Here is a 9,843-nt window from a genome sequence, read left to right as displayed (position 1 = left end):
CTAGCGAGCGCTTGCTGCGGCTGCTGCTGTCGTCGTCACACACGCGCTCTGCACGCTCACACACATGTATACGCAGAGAAGCAGCGCACCGCTGCGCTGTCACACACACACACACTCACTCACACACACATGTATGCAGAGAGGCAGCACGCGCGCTCCCTTTGGGATCTGTGGTATGAAAGAACAACAGGTGGTGTGTAATTAGAAAAATGATCTGACATTTGCACACAGAGTTAACCCCTGCAAGCCCAGCATCCCTATTTCTGGGGGGCAAGGGGGGGGGGGCATTCTGCAAGCAGATCTATACAAGCTCACTGTGAGCTTTGTAGATCAGTGCAGAGTATAGAGTAGGAGAGTAGCGACACACTTTGATCTCACCGCAAGGCGGGTGCCTATGGGCGATAGTTCCAAACATTGCTCCTATGGCTGGAACTATCCCATTGAGATAGAATGAGCACTTCCGCATTCCATTGTTACAATGGGAGTCAACGCTAGTGTCGCCACTCTCTTACTATATTACTCTGGATCAGTGGTACTTCTGGGAGAAGAGATTTGGTTTAGACAGTAAAAAATACTCTTGTATGATCATGCAAATGTTAGGAAGGGACTAGTGGACAAGAGATCCAGTATACAGAGTAAGTCATGTTACAATTGGTTGCATGCAGAAAATAGCTGATCTACAATCTGCTATTTTCTGCAAGTGTAAAAACAGTCGGCATCAAGGCACACCAAAATACAATCAACTGTACATTTAGTGGACTAAACTCCTATGATATTTAGTCGACTAAAACTAGACTAACACTAAGACATTCCAGGTGACTCAGTCAAAAGTGACTGAAACTAAATGAAAACTATTCAAGAGACTATGACTGAAACTAAAATCTAAATGTTCTGCCAAAAACAACACCGTTGCAGCAGCGGTGAATAAGGTATCACCTTTCTCTATGGTGTCCACACCCTGACTCTGCTTGACCAGAATGGAACCGTACCTTCATTAGTAGCCTATCATTGGTAACACCTTCATTAGTATCATTGGTAAGACCAAAGATGGTGGACATAGAAAGATAGGCCATGCAAATTGTATGCTATTAGATGTGAAATGGTACACAAATGGCATACGAATGGTATCCTGAGTGGGAGCCGTCTGACGGCAGATCTCGACCCAGCTGTGTTTACTGTGGCTATAGAGACTGCATGGGAGAGAGAAAGGTTGATAACAAAGTAGATCACTGCAAAGAATATATATATATTTTAGTGTCAGACAATTGTGTGGCTTGAAGAATGAATAGACTCCAAACTAATTTCAGTGTCCACAAAGGCGCCCACCTACCTACGTGACCATGCAGTCACATAAAGCAGGGTTTTTGTCGTGTGGAATTTGTGGAAACACATTTAGGCGAGGGGGAAAAAACAACGGAACGGGCCAGAGTGAGTAGACAGAAACGGTGCCATCTTTTATAATGAGCATTAAAAAGGACCAATTCTATTGTGGAAGATAAGGTTGAAATTGGGTGAAGAGCTGCCTTCTGTAATGATGTGTGTTTCATGTCGTCTCTCTCTCTCTCTCTCTGCGTGACTCTGCCGACCCGCTAAATATTCCACTCTGTTTTTTGCGAGAGAGGTTAAAACGGCGGGCAAACCCTAATTAGCAGCATGACTAATGGCTGCGTTATAGGATGAATATATCAGCATTTCCCGTCTCGTTTAGATGCTCTCAGGAGCCTCTCCACCGTGCAGGCTCGCTCGCTTCATTTATACAGCTGCATCCATGGACTGGCTGTTAATTATTATACAATCCTATCGCCATTATTATTCTGTGTAAATGTTTGGATGCTCGTTTGCTGGAACGGATATGCAGCCTGACTGTGTGTGTCTGTGTCTGTGTAATGTAAGTGCTGCACAGAATAGATGGTAAACTAACAACAACAACAATTAATGTTTAATTAAAGCCATCATCATCATCATCATCTATAGGGAACGCAGGCAGACAGACAGACAGACAGACAGAGACACACACACACGTCTGACAGTTCTCGAAATGATATATTGATCCAAAAGTATAATTCATGCCAGATGCGTCCAATGCAACATTTGGTTTTACACATTTAAGCAATACATTGATATTTAGCTTGAAAGTATTTGAGCCCATATATGCTATAACTCTGATCAAAAGGTGGAGGCTGGGGTGGTGGAGGCACGTTTGGCAGCAGCAGCGTCTGAGAAGCAATGGAAGCAGAGCTATTCTGAAGCCGTGAGATGATTTTAAATGGACCGCCTTGTTGAGGGAATGAGGCAGGATTGGAGTATGGAAGTGTGATGTAATGATCAGCTGAGATGTGAATGACAAACAGGGCCAAAAAATTGGCCATGACATTTGGCCCATAATAATAATGGAGGTCTGCGTTGTGCATAGAGACAAGACATGGGGGTCTGCGTTGTGCATAGAGACAAGACATGGGGGTCTGCGTTGTGCATAGAGATAAGGCAGGGGAGTCTGCGTTGTGCATAGAGACAAGACATGGAGTTCTGCGTTGGGCATAGAGACAAGGCAGGGGAGTCTGCGTTGTGCATAGAGACAAGACATGGAGGTCTGCGTTGTGCATAGAGACAAGGCAGGGGAGTCTGCGTTGGGGGTCTGCGTTGTGCATAGAGACAAGGCAGGGAAGTCTGCGTTGTGCATGGAGACAAGATAAGGGAGTCTGCGTTGGGGGTCTGCATTGTGCATAGAGACAAGACAAGGGAGTCTGCGTTGTGCATAGAGACAAGACAAGGGATTCTGCGTTGTGCATAGAGACAAGACAAGGGAGTCTGCGTTGTGCATAGAGACAAGGCAGGGGGGTCTGCGTTGTGCATCGAGACAAGACAAGGGGGTCTGCGTTGTGCATAGAGACAAGACATGGAGGTCTGCGTTGTGCATAGAGACAAGACATGGAGGTCTGCGTTGTGCATAGAGACAAGGCAGGGGGGTCTGCGTTGTGCATAGAGACAAGACAAGGGGGTCTGCGTTGTGCATAGAGACAAGACATGGAGGTCTGCGTTGTGCATAGAGACAAGACATGGAGGTCTGCGTTGTGCATAGAGACAAGGCAGGGGGGTCTGCGTTGTGCATAGAGACAAGGCAGGGGAGTCTGCGTTGTGCATAGAGACAAGGCAGGGGGGTCTGCGTTGTGCATAGAGACAAGGCAGGGGGGTCTGCGTTGTGCATAGAGACAAGACATGGAGGTCTGCGTTGTGCATGGAGACAAGGCAGGGGGGTCTGCGTTGGGGGTCTGCGTTGTGCATGGAGACAAGGCAGGGGGTCTGCGTTAGGGGTCTGCGTTGTGCATGGAGACAAGGCAGGGGAGTCTGCATTGGGGGTCTGCGTTGTGCATGGAGACAAGGCAGGGGAGTCTGCATTGTGCATGGAGACAAGGCAGGGGGTCTGTGTTGGGGGTCTGCCTTGTGCATGGAGACAAGGCAGGGGGTCTGCGTTAGGGGTCTGCGTTGTGCATGGAGACAAGGCAGGGGGGGCTGTGTTGAGGGTCTGCGTTAGGGGTCTGCGTGGCGTTGCGTTGCATGGGAGCGTTCTCTCCAGGCAGCAGGTGTGTGAAGATGGATGAAAGACGGTGATGACTGAGACGAGCTGCCTCTGTCACATCTAGACTCACATCTCTCTCACACACTGCAGGTTCCTTCTCCTCTCCTCTCTCCCCTCCGTGCACGTCTCACACGTACGCCCCATTTATACTCCAGATATAGAGACCGGGGGGGGGGGGCACCAAAGCCCTGTGCAGTGTGCACGGCGTATACGCGTCAGCCCTCTGTGGGCTTATGGATCTGTTTATTTTGGGTGTATGAATCGGTCTATCCACACCTCTCTCCCTATGTCTCTCTCTCTCTCTCTCTCTCTCTCTGTCTCTCACTCTGTGTGTGTGTGTGTGTGTGTGTGTGTGTGTGTGTGTGTGTGTGTGTGTGTGTGTGTGTGTGTGTGTGTGTGTGTGTGTGTGTGTGTGTGTGTGTGTGTGTGTGTGCGTCCGTGTGTGTCTCTCCCCCCCCTCTCCCACCATTGTCTACAACAGCCTCAGCCAGAGCAGCACTGCAGTGTATAATCTCTGGCCCTGGAGCTGAAAGAGGAACGTCCCTCTGGTGGTTCTATATAGAGACACGCGGGGACTACAAATGTCACACCCCCAAATGAGACAGCGGCCCCACTTCTGGTCCGTTACAACCGTGTACTGCACACATAGACATCAAAGGGGGCTTCAGCCCCTGCCCTTTTACCCGTCTGTAAAACAACTGCCCTTTCCAGACCACGAATGCAGCATTTACTACATGGTGAAAGAAATGCAAATGCCACTCCTTTCCATGCCATGCCGGAAAGCATGCCGCATTCAGGAGAATATCTTTTTTTCCTCCGAAGTCTCCTGAACTCAAGCTCTCAACACGTCGCAGCGCGACGCGTTGTGAGCTTGTAGATCTATTTTTCTCTAAAAGTGCCCTCTTAAGGGATGTCAGCCCCTGCCTCTCTAACACTCTGCACGTCCCTGAGGCCAGCCCATATAAGTCCATTGAAATTCAACTGTAGTCAGCCTACTTTTAAAATAATACGAAATTAACTGAAGACTATATTGATTTGAATAAAAAATATGTTTCCAACTGTCTTTGTCAACATAGTGTTGTTTTCTCAATAGAGGATCTATTTCACATTTAATTTACCACTTGAATGAGTTACCCATAATGTTAACGGAGCAGAGGGGCGACGGCAGACTTAAAGGGACGTCACTGCCTTTACAAGGCTACGAGCGCCGACTTTGAAGAGTGGAATTCTCAATAATAAATAGGGTTATACTTGTCATGTTTCTAATAAAAAAATTGCAAAAAAAGAAAAAAAATATGGTCAAAGTTGCCCACCGCTCCAGTCTAGCACCAGCATGCAGCTCCTCTCTCTCTCTCTCTGCTCCTCCTCCTCCTCCACACCATCACCACACCTCTCCCACTGGGACTGGGAGCAGTGTTCATGCTACGTCGGCTTATTATAAGCGACTTCGGGTTTGTGTTTTCTGTAAAGTCACTTGTAAATACCATTAGTCGCTAGACTGGATTCACTCACTCGCACGCACGCATGATTGGTGCTAATCTGATGAATTTGTCCAGCTCACATGACTACAGACATAAGGCACACTGCAGGGCAAGACCTACGCTGTAGATGGCGCTACCATTTCTTTGGGCGGAAGTACCACTCAAGGAAGTAACATTGATGCTTTACAAAACTCTCCGTGAGTGTTGTGATTGGTTGAAAAAAATAGCGTAATCCGGGGGAAATACGTCTGACGGATGTTCTGGTCCGACACTTCTGCCGATAGCGTCTCTGCCTTAGGTTGTGACCAGGCTTTTCTCTTGGCAGATGAGTAAGGCTGGGATCGAGGCAGTGTTGTTATGATGACTAAAACTAAGACTAAATATACTTTTATATTTTCGTCAACATAGACTAAAATGTTAGGAAGGGACCCAGTTGAGAAGAGATCCAGTATAAGCAATTTTACACTTGGTTTCATGCTGAAAATAGCAGATCCAAAACCTTTGGAGTAGCAGCAAAAAATGTGTTTTGAAAAATGTGTGGTGGCGGACGGATGGACGGACGGACGGACGGACAGACAGACAGATTAATTAGATGACTCAATAGTAAATATACTGTATAGGGGGATTTTTGAATATCAGTTTACATTATATTATATAATAATATACAATATCAGTTTACATATAATATCAGTTTACAATGTACGGCTGCTGACACCTGACCCTTTCCCAAATAAAATCTGTCTGTCTGTCTGTCTGTCTGTCTGTCTGTCTGTCTGTCTGTCTGTCTGTCTGTCTGTCTGTCTGTCTGTCTGTCTGTTTTTTATGTATTTGATGTATCACCATGTGTTGATCTTGCTTACTGTAAGTCGCTCTGTCTGGATTAAGAGCGTCTGCTAAATGCCTACATTGTAAATTGTCTTTGTCTCCCAGTAACCTAATGAAAACATGACCTGTCACTCACCTAACTGTCTTATTTATGACCTTTATCTGCTTGGCCCAGACAGTACACACACACGCACGCACGCACGCACGCACGCGCGCGCACACACACACACACACACACACACACACACACACACACACACACACACACACACACACACACACAGAAGGCAAATCATCTATACGTAAGCATAATTGATATATCTGTCATACGATGAACATCTATCACTATACTTAATCAGAGACCCATGACGTCTGTGGTCTGTGCACGACACGAGAATACGAGATGCTCGTTTTATTCCTGTCCATACTGCCCTGGTCTCATATCTTCTGCTCATGTAACCACCTGTCCAATGCTGTGTTAAACATGTCTGTATAGTCTCATTTCTTCTGCTTGTGTAATGTGAAAGCGGTGTTGTACATATCCTCAGGGACGTGTAGAGAGTGTTAGAGAGGCAGGGGCTGAAATCCCGTTAAGAGGGCACTTTTGGACGAAAACAGCGAAAATAGCAGATCTACAAGCTCTTGATCAAGAGCGTATAGATCAACTATTTTCGGTGGCGCAACCCAGCACTCTTTATCTACTGGAGATGAGGTCATGTATAACAGGATGACTTTGGAAAAAAGCAATTCTCCTGAATGCTTCCTTCTGGTATGACATGGAAAGAAAAGGAGTGGCGTTTTGCATTTCTTTCACCATAGTACATTTTGCGTTCGTGGTCTGGAGATGGCAGTCTCTCAGTTCTTTTACAGAAGGGTAAAATGGCAGGGGCTGAAGCCCCCTTTGATGTCTATGTCTAAACTCCGCACCATGGGGGACAGGGCCTTCTGCTCAGCTGCTCCTCGGCTGTGGAATGCCCTCCCCGACCACCTGAGAGCACCACAATCCATGGACGCTTTTTAAAAGGGGACTTAAGACTTTTCTTTTTAACATTAATCACAAAAATAACATGACACATGTACTAAAGAACATGGAAAGTCCACAAAAGAAAATATACAAAAACATTAACATTTAGTAAATCTACTTGTCCTTTATCTTTCAGTTTGTTATACACAACATTTTTTCCACAGTTATGAAATTGATATACTTTTTTAAATTAAAACAAAATCAACTTTGTACAATTCTCTTTTTTTGATATCCTTTTTATTATTTCAGTTCAGGGTCAGCAACTCTCATGCACCTCTAGCACCTCTGCTGGAACACTCCATCATCTCAGTTCACTGTTTACACTGCACATGTGCAAACCTCCCGCAGGAGCCCTGGCCACACCTCCGTGCTCTATCCTCTTTATTTGTCCTAGGTGTGATCTTGTTCTGCGTGCACGCGGCTGCACATGACTCAACTGAAATAGCGCTTTCAGATGTTATCAGTTTGATTTAATCACCGTCATCAGCCTTTCAAGGCCATGCAATGGCTCCATTGTTGGCATACATTTGTTGTAGCGCAGTTTCACAATGTTTCTGAAGCCTCTTGTGAAGCAGTCTATATAGCACAGTGCTTTAGGATTTATTAACTGGCCATGATTATTACACCTGACCATCATTGTACGGTATATGAAGTGGATTGGCCATGCATCTCTCGCAGTTCGTAGAGAGAAACATTGTATTTTATTTATTTATAAGGCCTTGTGTGGTATAAACTTCCTTTGTACTAATCTGAGTTCCCAGAAGTTTTATTTTTCGCCACTAGGCGGGCGAGAAAAAAGGAACTTCTGGGAAAAAAGGAATGTATCCCTGTGAGGGAAGTACGTTGCGCTCAGAATCTGAGCGGACACTCCCCTTTCCGGTCTGAAGCACTGTGCATACCATGAAAATAGTCCGAAGGGAATCCAATTCCAAATTGAATTGTAGTAGGCCACCACCGCTCCCTTCCGTCTTATTTAGATGTAGCGCCCACTCCATGTGGAACCCGCCCCTGTCTTTTGATTCGCATTTAATTTGAAACGCAACGCACTGGGCCACACCCCTGCTGCACAGGATCTGAGGCCAATTTTCCTAGACTACCTTTGTACCTATCCTCGCTTTTAGATCCCAAAAGGTTACTAGACAGTAAACATTTAGATCTACCAGTCAACATAAGAAGAAACAGTAAACATTTAGATCTAGTACTCCACGTCAGAACAGTGAACAAGGATATACTGATTTAATTTACTACACACATGGAACAAACTTCAGGACTCTCTGAAACTGGTCGGGTTTGGTCTCCATAGAGACATTTAGGCTGCTTCTTGAGGACACACTACAGAGTGATTGCACCTGTTTCATTTACACTATATTTATTTACATCTGTGATGTTCAGAATAAGGTTCTGTGGTGAAGGTGATGTGGTTCAATTGATTGCTATTGATTTTTTCATTCTATGTATTGTGTTTTATAATGCTCCTTAAAAAAGAGAGCTTTCTCTCATTGGATTTCCCTGAATAAATATAAAGTAAGAAATAAATAAATGATTACATTTCCACTCAGGTGTAGCCTATTACTAACTAACTAAGTAACAACGACAACCGTGGTGGTGACGGAGTGATATTTTTATTTACCTCAGAAAGAATCTCCTGTACATTTCCATGTGTGTCCATTATTAACACTGTAGTCTGCGCGCGCACGCACGCACGCACACAGACACACACATACACAAGCACCGACACACGCACACACACACACACCGACACACACACACACACGCACACAGACACCCGCCAATCTGCTCAACGTTTGATAAAACCTCCCCTGGGACTTTGTGTGGTGCAAAACCTCACCCTCGGTGACACACACAAACACATGCGCACGCACACACACATACACACACACACACACACACACACACACACACACACACACACACACACACACACACACACACACATGCACTCGTGGGAGAGAGACAGAGAGAGAGAGAGGGAGGAGGGGGGTCGACTGTTATTGTGTGAGAATGTGAATTAGGTCAAATGTTTGCTTGCAACAACGATTAAGCATGGCCCAATGAGGAGCAATGTTACTGTGTTGTATCTCTGGCCCAATGAGGAGCAGTGTTACTGTGTTGTAGCTCTGGCCCAATGAGGAGCAGTGTTACTGTAGCTCTGAATGCATTCATACAATCATGTCTCCATCATGAGAAAAAACATGCATCCACAGAAAACAATATAAAAATCACACCCGTGTGAAGTGAGGGGCGCTAATCGTACATCATCGTATACATCATCATCAAGAATGGTGGTCCCTTATTGTCCACCAACATCTGATTGGTTAGCCGATTTGCTCGTCTACATATATGACGTAAGTTTTCCCTTCATTGTCAATGGCGTTTAATGTGTTGATGTTTAATTTACGACATTTGACCTAATTTCTCCTTTCACATGGCAAATATTGAGACGTGTGGGGACAAGATTTAGTGGACATTTGACCTATAATTTGACCTATAACACAAGCCCTACAGAAATCCCTGGAGGGGGGTTACACCAGAATGTTACATGTGGTACTGAACATCAACCAGGACGAGCACATCACCAACAAGCGTCTGTACGGGGCATTACCAAGTGTATCAGAGAAGATGGCAGTAAGGAGGACTAGCTGGCCACTGTACGGGGCATTACCAAGTGTACCAGAGCAGATGGCAGTAAGGAGGATGAGACTAGCTGGCCACACTATACCGACATCAAGAACTCCCGGCCAAAAAGCTTGTGTATACTGTGGGAACCAACGCACGGGCATCGATCGAGAGGACGTCCCACACCTACCTACGTGGACGTATACTAAAGAAAAATGCTGGTGCAGAAATCACAAATGAGCTGGCCAGATGTATACGGAGAACCGAGATGACTGGAGACACCAATGGAGGGCTCGTCT

The sequence above is a fragment of the Protomyctophum bolini genome (genome assembly GCF_963924005.1).
Source record: "Protomyctophum bolini genome assembly, chromosome: 5".
Lineage (NCBI taxonomy): Eukaryota > Metazoa > Chordata > Actinopteri > Myctophiformes > Myctophidae > Protomyctophum > Protomyctophum bolini.
Note: the sequence above shows the minus strand (reverse complement) of the source record.